The following is a 12,548-nucleotide window of genomic DNA, read 5'->3' on the forward strand; positions in this document are numbered from 1 at the left end:
GGGTCTACACCAGAATGTTAGTGTAAAAAATTTAAATTTTTTACACTAACATGCTGATGTTGCCCTATACTTTACATTTTCACAAGAGGTAAGAGGGATAAAAGCCCCCCAAAATTTGTAACGCAATTTCTCCTGATTACGGATATACCCCATATGTGAGCGCAAAGTGCTCCGGGGGCGCTCAACAAGGCCCAGAAGGGAGAGCGCACCATGTACATTTGAGGTGATTTGCACAGGGGTGGCTGATTGTTACAGCGGTTTTGACAAACGCAAAAAAAAAACCACGTGACCCCATTTCGGAAACGACACCCCTCACGGAATGTAATGAGGGGTGCAGTGAGAATTTACCCCCCCACAGGTGTCTGACGGATCTTTGGAACAGTGGTCCGTGAAAATGAAAACTTGTACAGCCCACTGCTCCAAAGATCTGTCAGACACCAGTGGGGGGGGGGGGCAAATGCTCACTGTACCCCTTGTTACATTCCTAAAGGGGTCTAGTTTCCAAAATAGTATGCCATGTGTTTTTTTTTTGCTGTTCTGGCACCATAGGGGCTTCCTAAATGCGGCATGCCCCCTGAGCAAAATTTGCTCTCAAAAAGCCAAATATGACTCCTTCTCTTCTGAGCATTGTAGTTCGCCCATAGTGCACTTCAGGTCAACTTATGGGGTACCTCCATACTCAGAAGAGAAGGGGTTACAAATATTGGGGGGTATTTCCTGCTATTAACCCTTGGAAAAATGTGAAATTTGGGGGGAAACACACATTTTAGTGAAAAAAAATAATTTTTTTTTTACATATGCAAAAGTCGTGAAACACCTGTGGGGTATTAAGGCTCACTGTACCCCTTGTTACGTTCCTCAAGGGGTCTAGTTTCCAAAATAGTATGCCATGTGTTTTTTTTTTTTGCTGTTCTGGCACCTTAGTGGCTTCCTAAATGCGACATGCTCCCCGAGAAAAATTGGCTCTCAAAAAGCCAAATATGACTCCTTCTCTTCTGAGCATTGTAGTTCGCCCATAGAGCACTTCAGGTCAACTTATGGGGTACCTCCATACTCAGAAGAGATGGGGTTACAAATTTTGGGGGGTATTTTCTGCTATTAACCCTTGCAAAAATGTGAAATTTGGGGGGAAACACACATTTTAGTGGAATTTTTTATTTTTTTTTACATATGCAAAAGTCGTGAAACACCTGTGGGGTAATTAGGCTCACTTTATTCCTTGTTACATTCCTCAAGGGGTCTAGTTTCCAAAATGGTATGGCATGTGTTTTTTTTTTTTTTTTTTGCTGTTCTGGCACCATAGGGGCTTCCTAAATGAGACATGCCCCCTGAGCAAAATTTGCTCTCAAAAAGCCAAATATGACTCCTTCTCTTCTGAGCATTGTAGTTCGCCCATAGTGCACTTCAGGTCAACTTATGGGGTACCTCCATACTCAGGAGAGAAGGGGTTACAAATATTGGGGGGTATTTCCTGCTATTAACCCTTGGAAAAATGTGAAATTTGGGGGGAAACACACATTTTAGTGAAAAAAAATTATTATTTTTTTACATATGCAAAAGTCGTGAAATACCTGTGGGGTATTAAGGCTCACTTTATTCCTTGTTATGTTCCTCAAGGGGTCTAGTTTCCAAAATGGTATGCCATGTGAGGGTTTTTTGCTGTTCTGGCACCATAGGGGCTTCCTAAATGCAACATGCCCCCCAAAAACCATTTCAGAAAAACGTACTCTCCAAAATCCCCTTATCGCTCTTTCCCTCCTGAGCCCTCTACTGCGCCCGCGGAACACTTTACATAGACATATGAGGTATGTGCTTACTCGAGAGAAATTGGGCTACAAATATAAGTATACATTTTCTCCTTTTACCCCTTGTAAAAATTCAAAAATTGGGTCTACAAGAACATGCGAGTGTAAAAAATGAAGATTGTGAATTTTCTCCTTCACTTTGCTTCTATTCCTGTGAAACACCTAAAGGGTTAAAATGATGACTGAATGTCATTTTGAATACTTTGGGGGGTGCAGTTTTTATAATGGGGTCTTTTGTGGGGTATTTTTAATATAAAGACCCTTCAAATCCACTGCAAACCTGAACTGGTCCCTGAAAAATAGTGAGTTTGAAAATTTTGTGAAAAATTTGAAAATTGCTGCTGAACTTTGAAGCCCTCTGGTGTCTTCCAAAAGTAAAAACTCGTCACTTTTATGATGCAAACATAAAGTAGACATATTTTTTATTTGTAATATACATTTTCCTTACAAGCAGAGAGCTTCAAAGTTAGAAAAATGCAAAATTTTCAAATTTTTCATCAAATTTTAGGATTTTTCACAAGGAAAGGATGCAAGTTACCACAAAAATTTACCACCATGTTAAAGTAGAATATGTCACGAAAAAACAGTCTCGGAATCAGAATGATAACTAAAAGCATTCCAGAGTTATTAATGTTTAAAGTGACAGTGGTCAGATGTGCAAAAAAACGCTCCGGTCCTTAAGGCCAAAATGGGCTTGGTCCTGAAGGGGTTAAAAGAGTACCTATAAAAGGTGTAGTAACTTTTAATCTCCAAATTTATTTTTAGCATTTTGATCAAGTGTGTAATTATGTGTCATTAAAAATTAGCAATAGTTTAAATGTAACCACTATAAATCATCCCCTTTATTTCAGTGAAAATTTTATATTTTGCTTTCTCCCCATCCCTCGGTCTGTCTCTGATATGAGATGCTAAAAGGAGGCCGGCTTTGTGGACTGCCTTTGTGCATGCTCCCAAGAGCTTCTTTCTCCTGGCAATGTCCTGACAGGATAAAGTGTACAGGTCCATAGCACCACCCCCCTAACATCTCCCCACATTCACTCCCCAAGTTCATAGCACTGCGCTCCAATTGTATGCCTGCAGGGAGTATGTGAAAAAAGAGAGAACATAGATGGCGCCCTGATTGTGCTGTTACCTTTTTACAATTGCATGTATGTTGCAAAAAATAAGAGAAAATGCTTACCTTTTAGAGTTGTGCGATGTTCAGGCACAGCTCTGAGATGCTCTTTGCGTGCCAGGAGACGCTGTTCATCTGTACCGCTGGCAGCGGTCAGATATGCTGGCTGGAGGCAGGTTGCTGGTGTCCCTGGCAAGGGATGAAACCCAAAATCTGCCTTATTCTTTAACAAGTTTTGCAGATGTGCTGTAATAACGTTTTATTTTCCAATGTACAAGGTAAACATGGATAATATCAGTTATACAGTTTTTTTGATGCACAGGACAATGCGTTTCCAGAGGGGATTCCTCTCTTTGTCAGGTCCATTATATTGCTGTATGGTGTGTGTATTTATACAGTGGAGGGGCTTCAAATTTTCAAAGATGGCGGGTAACTGAGGTCACTGGGGGCTGGTCTATGATGTCAGTTCTTGTGACCTTGGGGAGAGATTTGCTGGAAGCTTAAATAGGGTTTACCTATAACATAGAGGAATTTTCCCCATAGAAATCAATAGGCCCGTTTGGGTCTATGGCAAGTTGCGTTGAGCTTTACTTTAATGGCTTTACTGGGAATGGTAGAGAGCTGGACGGGAGACGGGAGGTGCGCAGTGATTGAAACAAGGTGCGAGTGTAATCTTTAATTTTAGTTGCTTGAAACGGCCAGCGAGGGCCAGTAGCATACTGGAGATTGGCTGCTGAGTTGAGGATACTTTTGTGAATGGCTTTTGTATGTGGTGGGGGTGTTTAAGGTTGTGGGGGGAAGGTAGGGGAGCTGGTGCCTCTACATGTTAATGGAATGGTGTTACCAAAGACATATGGCTGAGAACCACTATCATATGTTCGGCATATAACCCCACCACCAAAAACAAGAGACCATACAAAAGAAGTATGTATAAAGATAAGCAAATTTTATTAGGATATCACAAAGACCTATAAACATTTGAAGTATCTGTAGTACCCATTCCTTACATGTCTTTTAACAGACAGAAGAAACGGAGATGAGGGTGCTACAGTGTAAAAATGTCAGGATACAAATTCTTAATATAAAGGGTGGTGATCACAAAATATGGACCACTTCACCAGAAGGACATTCACTACAGGAAATAACTCAAATAGTATCATGACATGTGTAGGTGTCGTAGTGCAATTGTGCAATAATAGTGCAAACATATAACTGGATACAGTAATAATGTAAACTGATAGCTAGATATCACAGTGGTATAAGCAAATAGCTAGATATGGAAAAAATGATGTCACTGCTATAAGGTGCAAGACAGCAAATGGCAGAGTAAATATATCACATTATAAGCAATAATACCAAGCTTGACCCAGGCACCTGACAGGCACTGTTCACCTCCTACCCCAAATGCGTTTTGGCTATACTGGCTTCCTCAGGGGGCATGTCTTAGGGGTAAATAGAGGCAGTATATATGGCAGCAGACAGCGAATCAAGTACGGCGAATGGGGAGAATAATAACCTGCAGCTTTGACCTTCCTGTTGTTGGCGCGAGGTGTGGTGGCTTAATTTGATGCACGCCTGTGTTTATGACATGCTCCCGGTGGTCGGGTGCGCTCCAATGAGTGCAGCCGAATGTCGGCACTCTCAACAGGAAGTGGAGGTCATGTGACCAGATGTGGAGGTCCGGATCGCTCTTTTCCTGCTGCAGCCGATGGTAATCGGCGGCGTTAGACACCGCTAGTCGCAGCTTACCGTATGGGGTATATAAACGGGTGTCACGGCAACACCAGCGCAAGCGCATGCACACTGATGGACAGACCTAAAAACAATACAATAGACACACATAAGCCCCAGAGTGAACTGGAAAGTGAAGATGAGCAAGCATAGTAAAGGGTGAGAAAAACATATGACAAAAAACAGTGACCACTTACCATCACCAAGGTTCAAAAAAGTGTATGTACATAGCTGGGGAAGAAAAAAATATTAATAAATATAAAGTAGGAAGTATAAAGTGGGAATGATGCTAGTGAGTACAATGACAATTAGAAATGTGAAAATGAAAAAATAAATGTGACAATGATATAAATGGTGTTGAAGGTGCAATAGTAATTGATGGACAGCATCAATCATGTGATTCCAGGTATGAGATGATGAAAAGAGGTAAATAAGGTACCCGAAGGAATTGTATGTGTAAAATGTGTATCTAAAAAATATATATCAGAAAAAAATCTAAAAAAAAGTGTGATTGTGTATGTGAACATAAAAAATAATGAAGATGAAATATCAAAAATAAGTGAAATACTTTATATAGAAATGAAATATGATGAATAAGTGAGTGAAATATAGACAAAGTGTGTGAGTGAATGAATGAAGGAATATACATAAGGAAAAATCAGAGCATCTCAATAAAAATACATACGGAAGTGTTGTTATATAATAAATATCAATATATTTATATTTTGCATAACAAAGGGAATATCAGAGGAAGCCTACAGGAAGGTAAGTACCCATCAGGTGCATGGTCGCACATCCCTAAATATTACACTCAAGGAATGCAACAAATCTAATTCCTGAATCCACATCACCGAGCGGTATAGTCAACAACAGGAAGAGTCACAACTTGCCACCTATATAATAGAAAAAGGAAAAAATAAATATAAACGAAAATAGACAGACTGTTAAAACCAGAAACTAAAACTGCTAAAAAAAAGAGAGGGTCCCTGGAGTCACAAAGGATAAATGAGCCCAACACTAAGACACAGGACCTAAACTATTCCACTAGAAAATGGAAAGAAGAATACGGAATTTAGATAAATGGAGCACAGCTAATTTGTTCATTTAATCCGTTACGGTATAAGGTTTGTAGTCTGTGGATCCAGTAGCTTTCTAGTTGTGCTAGATGGATTTTCTAAGTGCCCTTTTCCCCACAAATACATGATCTATTCCCCTTACCATGAAACCCTCTGGATTGCAGTTATGATGTTGTTTAAAATGCCTGGGAAAGGTGGTAAGATTTGCGAGGTCTTGTTCATCCTCGGCTGCGATAATTCCGAGAATATGCTCTCTCACACGTCGTTTTAAATCTCTGGTGGTCATCCCGATGTATATTAATCCACAAGGGCATGTGCCATGATAAATCATGCCTGTGGAGTCACAAGAAATGGTGTGTGTAATTAAGAAAGATTTGCTGCCATCAGCATTCTGAAACGAATTTTCATTGCAAATGTTAGAACATGCCTCGCACTTTCCACAGGGTCGGCCCCTTCTTGGTTTTTTAACATTAAAAATAGTCTGTTGTGGGGGTGATTGGTAATGTTGTGTAAGTTGGGGGATCTTCTATACATAATGGCAGGATTATCTAGAAGGTACAATTTAATTGTGGAATGTTAATGGAATGGTGAAACGGTGCATGGAGGTCACATTGCATTATCACATTGGAAGTTAAGATAGAAAGAGGAATGATGAAATAAAATGCATCAGAGCTGCATTGTTATGTGATCACATTATGAGTTCTGTGACATCATTTAACCCATGAGGTTGGAGCGTTCCCAGATGGTAGATTCAGTACATCTCTCGTTTTTTTAGTGCTGAAAATCTTTCGCTTCTGTCTGCTGGAATGTAGTCAATTGAACTTATGGTGATGGGGTTTATTGCGTCGGGTTGTTTTTCTGAGCAATGTTTGGAGAGACTGTGAAGGGGCAAATTTGCGTTTGATGTTGTTTCTGTGTTGACTGAGACGGAGGTGTAGTTCTTGGGTTGTTCTACCAATGTACTGTTGGTTGCAGATGCATGTGATTAGGTAGATAACATAGCTGGATTTACAGTTGAGGGGGAATTTGTTGAACATTAATTTGTTGATATGTTTGAGAATGTTTTCGGTTTGTGATTCATGGTGGTGCAGCATTGGCATCTCTTTGTTTCACATCTGTATGATCCTTTTGTTTTTTAATTTTTGGTGGTGTTGTGACTGGTTGTGTGGTGTCTTAGCCTGCTGGGGGCCAGTATGTTTTTATTGTGGGTGTTCGCCTGAATGTGATGCCCGATTTGTTCGGAAGTGCGTTTTTTTTTAGTATTGAATCAGATTGGAGTATGTACCAATGTTTCTGGAGGATGGATCGGATTTAGTTGTGGGAGGAATTATAGGTTGTGATGAAGTTGAGTTTTGAGTTGTTTTTTTTTTTTTCTTTTGGTTTGAAGCGGTCTTCTTGTGTTAGTGATTTGGCTTTGCTGTAAGCTTCGTTTAAGATGTTTATGGGGTAGCCTTTGGCTAAAAAACGATTTTGGAGAGTTTTGGCTTGGGCGCGAAAAGTACTGTCGGACGTGCAATTTTTCTGCATGCGTTTATATTGCTTTATATTGGTTTTCCATATATTGGTTTTCCATTTTTTGTAATGTCCGCTGTTAAATGACAAGTAACTGTTTGAATAAACTTTTTTGAAACGGGTAGCGGTAATCATGTTGTTGTTTTCATGGTAAATTTGCAGGCCCAGAAAGTTGATTTTCTTGTCGGATTTGTTGGAAGTAAGTGTGATACCTCAGTCGTTGTTTATGGTGGTGATGAGTTCTTCGATTAAATGTGATGGTCCGTTCCATAGCAGGAACAAATCATCTATGTAACGCGATATAGTAAGACATGTTGTTGGAATAACAGTTGGGAAGTGATGAATGTTTTTACGAAAATCCCCATTACCAGATTTTTGTACGTCGTATGTGAAATAATTGTGGTTAAGAATTATCTCCAAGCAGTGCAGTAGAAATTGTCGCTGTTTTTGTGGAATGGTGAGACCTTCTTCCAGGAGGTCGTGCTTTGTTTGAGTATAAACGTTGTGACATCCATGGTTACAAATGTAAGGTTTTCTTGCCATTGTATGGGACGGAGTAATTGGATTAGATCATCTGAACTTTTTAGATCGCTGGGGAGGGATTGAACGTAATCTTGTAAAATGAGGTGGGGGGGTAATAAAAGGGTATGGAGGGGTTGTCTATATATAGGAATTTCTTTTCATTTTTTGTTTATGATGTTCTCTGCGAATGCGTGGTCCAGAAGTCTTTTTATGATTTCTTGTAGTTTGGGGTAGGGTTTATGATTGACTTTCTTGTAGCAGTCTTCTTCTTAAAGGATTTTTAGAGCTTCAGTATGGTAGTCGTCGTAGTTTTGTAGGTCGAGTCCTCCACCTTTGCCTGCCGGTCTTATGACTAAGTCTTTATTCTCTTTTAAGTTTTTAGCGCTTATTTTTCATTTTTTGTCCGTGATCCATTTCCGTGGTTTCTGGTGGTTGTGGGTATTTGTTTGAGGTCTTAGGCTACAAGGTCGTGGAATGATTTGATAAGGTGACCTTGGCTGTGGGTGGGATAGAATGTTGATTTATTCTTTTTTGGGGGGTTTTGCCTTCCAGTTGATCGATTTCCTGGGGTACTGGGTTGGCAGATGTTACCTGGATGGGTAATAGGAAGTGCCTTTGAAGTGTAAGCTTTCTGGTGAAATGGTGCAAATCTAGAAATAACGCAAAGTCATCTGGCTTATTTGTAGGGCAGAATGATGGTCCTTTTCTTAGAAGCAAGATCTTGTATGGATTCAATGCATAGGAAGAAAGGTTTACCAGTGTTTCTGAGTCTGTTTTCTCATTGTTGGGTATTATAGATTTAGTTCTTTTTTTCTTTCTCTCTTCTTTTTGTTTTGCTCCACTTTTTCCTCTTCTGTTGTTTTTTCCTTCTTTTCATTTGTGTGATTGGTAGAAATTGTTCTATATTCTTCTTGGTGGTTGGCTTCTGGCTTACTTGTAGCTGGTGATTTATGGAAGTGCTTTTTAAGTGCTTTGGTTTGCATTATGTTGTTGATTTTTGCTTATCTGGAAGTGAGTGTTGAGGATGGATAGCTGTACTCTGACGGTTGGTTGGTCTGGTTTTTGCGGGTGTGTTGAGGTTTCCGAGGCCGCTGAAGGCGGTTTGGGTTGGGGTAACACTGTAGTTGGTGGTGGTATTGGAAGGTGGGTGTTGGTGTGTGGTTTTAGTTGGGGATTTCCTGGGGGAGCGGGTTTTGATGTATGTACGGGTTTTGTAGGCATGTGTTATGTTGTTGGGAGAAGGGGGTTAATTGGGTTTGTTGTTGTGGGGTTGGTGGTGGTGTTTGACTGTGGCTCTTTTATTTGTTTATTTTTCTTCCATGTTCTATATGTTCCGTCAGTCCGATCTTTTCTGTCATGTTTGAGTTTTGAGGCTTTTTTTTGCTATGGTTTCATTTTGGATTTTTGTTATTCTAGCGGTCAGATTTCTATTTAATTTGTGGTAGTCTGGATGTGTGGTGAAATCATTTAATTCTGTAATAGTCAGATGTATTTCGTTATTTAAATGGTCACGTAACGCCGTTCTTTTTTTTGCTAATGTGTTCGATCATTAAGTTATAACAATCAGACAATAGCTTGTCCCATTCCCCTGTGTATGTTTCATCATTTTTGAAAGTTGATTCATTAGTGAGCCGCAAATCTCTGGGCGCTAGGTTCTCAGTTAGGTAGATATTGAGAAAGTCAATGTCTTGACTGTGACTAAGTTGATCTTGTAGTAAACTTTCCAGTTTGTGGAATAGGTTGATCATGGTGGTAGTGTCAAGAGTGAACATTGGTGTTGCATCAGTATCTGTATTTTCTGTTTTATCACCACCACCAACTACAGTGTTACCCCAACCCAAAGCGCCTTCGGTGGCTTTGGAAACCTCAACACACCAGCCCGCAAAAGCCGCAATCCAACTCAGATCAACCAATCTACACAGTACAACTATCCATCCTCAACACTCGCTCCCAGACCAGCAAAAATCAACACCATAATGCAAACCATAGAAGTTCTTAAAAAACACATCCATAAATCACCAGCTACAAATCCCAACTCACCATCGCCAAAACCATCACTAACACTGTCACAACTATCCATTTATGATGATACCCAAAACTATGAAAATCTACATACATCAGAACCTCTCATCACAATAACCCCATTAAGTCCAGTAGTCTATGTTTAATAAGCCCCATGTCCCCATCACCATTGACAATACCAAAACAGAAATCTGAATTTTGTACCATTTCTAAAACCCTGCAACTTAACCTCAGCCCTCTCAGCCCATCCACCCTCATCTGAGTCTTTTTTAGGGGTAAGCCAGAAGCCAACCACCAAGAAGAAAATAGAACAATTCTTTCTACCAATCATACAAATGAAAAGAAAAAATACAGACGAGGAAAAAGAGGAGGAAAACAAAAAGGAGAGGGAAAGAAAAACAGAACTAAATCCATAATTACCACCAATGAGAAAACAGACTCAGAAACACTGGTAATAATTTTCAACCTATCTTCCTATGCATTGAATCCATACCAGATGACTTCACGTTATTTCTAGATTTACACCATTTCACCAGCAAGCTTACACTCCAAAGGCACTTCTTATTGCCCAGCCAGTTAAGATCTGCCAAATCAGTACCCCAGGAAATCAATCAACTGGAAGGCAAAAAAAAAACAAATAAAGAATAAATCAACATTCTATCTTATCCACAGCCAAGGTCACCTTATCAAATCATTCCACGACCTTGTAGTCCAAGACCTCAAACAAATACCAAGAACCACCAGAAACCACGGAAATGGATCACTGACAAAAAAAGGAAAAAAAAAAAAAAAAGCGCTCAAAAACCTAAAAGAGAATAAAGAATTAGTCATAAGACCGGCAGACAACGGTGGAGAACTTGTCCTACAAAACTACGATGACTACCTTACTGAAGATCTAAAAATCCTTCAAGATGAAGACTGAGATGAGAAAAAAATCACAACCCCTACCCCAAACTACAAGAAATCATAAGACTTCTGGACCACACATTCGTCGAGAACATTATAAACAAAAATAAAAAGAAATTCCTATATATATGACATAACCTTTTCTTAGCACCCTGCAGACTTCAATGATCCAGCACCGAATCTTCACAGGTGACAGCCCACCTATCATGGAAAGTCAGAGCCCCTGGGCGACACCACTTGTCATGGTCAAGAAGAAAGACCGAACCATCCGCTTCTGTGTCGACTATAGGAAACTGAACAATGTCACACATAAGGACGCCTACCCGTTGCCAAGGATCAAGGAGTCACTCACGGCCCTCGGGTCGGCTTCTTCTCCACCCTGGACTTAATCAGTGCGTACTGGCAGGGCCGGATCATCATTGGTGTTCATGGAAAGCCTGCTCCGGGCCCCGTGCCAACAGGGGGCCCCCCATCACATTCGGGACATCCCTGTCCCGAAAAATCTTTTATGGGCACAAGGATGTCCCGACGGTTACCTCTCTGCGGCGGCCCCCGCATTAACTTTAAAAACGCAGGGGCTGCCGGGAGGTGTTCGTGAACCAGAATGTTGTGACTGCCCTGATGGACTGTAAACCCAGGTTCGGAAAAGGTTAAAGAAGATCTGTATACCTGGAAGACTCTTCAAGATGAAAGCCGAGTCATGGGGTATCTGTTGGACTACTTTCTGGCAAAAAAGGTACCAACTTGTCTACGCCGGGCCCAGTGTGAATAATAGCTGGAACGTCTGAGTTGACAGAGGATATTGTGCAACATGAACTGTTGTGCCAAAATTCTTTTAGATCCGGTCTCTGGGGATCGACTTCATCTGATTCTGGTTCCCTGAAGAGACACTGTGATGGTCCTTAACGTGTACGGTGATCTGTAACGTCACCAAGAATGTGCGCAAGGACGCAAGAGCACCCCTCCATTCCTTCCAGAGGGAAAGGCCTAACCAGTTGGTTGCGTTAGACCATGTCAAGTTGTCTCCTACCCGGTCCAGGTACACTTATGCTCTCACTACTCTAAATGGGTTGTCGTCCGTTAAAGACCTCACAGCCAAGGCAGAGGCCCAGAGGTTTTACTCCAAGTGGGTGCAAACCCTTGGGTGTCCGGAGTCTGTCCTAAAGGACCATAGAACGGCCTTCGAGACCCAACTCTTCCAAGAGCTGTGTTGATTCCATGCCTGCAAAAAACTCCGGACTACTGCTTACCACCCCCCAGGGGAACGGGCTCTGTGAGCGTATCAATCAAGTCTTTATCCACATGTTGCGAGCAGCCTCTGTGTCGAGACAAGAAGAGTGGCCCCGACTGCTGCCCAAACTATTGGAGATCCATAATAACACAGTCCACTGTTCTACAGGGTTTACCCCTTTCTACTTTATGATGGGGCGACAGCTAGGTACAAGGAGTAAGTCACAGTGTATTGTGTAAAGTTGTGCCACACATAGTCTAATATAGTAAGTCTAAATAACTAATTTAGTCTAGTCATATGTCATGTCGTGCTCAGCTTCAGGGGCAGACCGACCCCCAATGTAATATCCACAGAAAAGCAGAAGCAGCACTCCAAAATCACATCAAATCGTGGTTTATTCACTCATCTGTGAAAGCGACGTTTCGGCTTATCAATAAAGCCTTTCTCAAGCATAAATCAACAGTGCAAAATGGTGTATATATATCCACCCCCCAATTGCACATGCAAAAAGGAGGGGGCGTGTACTCAGAAAACAATCACAATAATAACAAACAGATCAGAGACCACAATCGGTCATATATATCAATACAAAAAGTGAAGGGTAGTGAACCCATATACAGTATCAAGTC

The 12,548-nt window shown here is 40.9% G+C and overlaps 1 protein-coding gene and 1 long non-coding RNA gene across 8 annotated transcripts in view; one reads left to right on the top strand and one right to left on the bottom strand.

The window, feature by feature from the left end:
* TNRC18 (trinucleotide repeat containing 18) overlaps positions 1–12,548 on the top strand; it is a 968,701-nt gene that overhangs the window by 179,955 nt on the left and 776,198 nt on the right. The window lies entirely within an intron of this gene.
* Positions 3,855–12,548, bottom strand: part of LOC130284313 (uncharacterized) — a 111,835-nt gene continuing 103,141 nt past the window's right edge. For both annotated transcript variants that reach the window (XR_008846981.1, XR_008846980.1), the window contains 4 exons: positions 5,869–6,059; positions 5,424–5,543; positions 4,848–4,881; positions 3,855–4,735 (listed from right to left, as the gene is read on the bottom strand). This is a non-coding gene — a long non-coding RNA (uncharacterized LOC130284313). The remainder of the gene's footprint in view (positions 4,736–4,847; positions 4,882–5,423; positions 5,544–5,868; positions 6,060–12,548) is intronic.

Source organism: Hyla sarda, chromosome 8 (genome assembly GCF_029499605.1).
Source record: "Hyla sarda isolate aHylSar1 chromosome 8, aHylSar1.hap1, whole genome shotgun sequence".
Lineage (NCBI taxonomy): Eukaryota > Metazoa > Chordata > Amphibia > Anura > Hylidae > Hyla > Hyla sarda.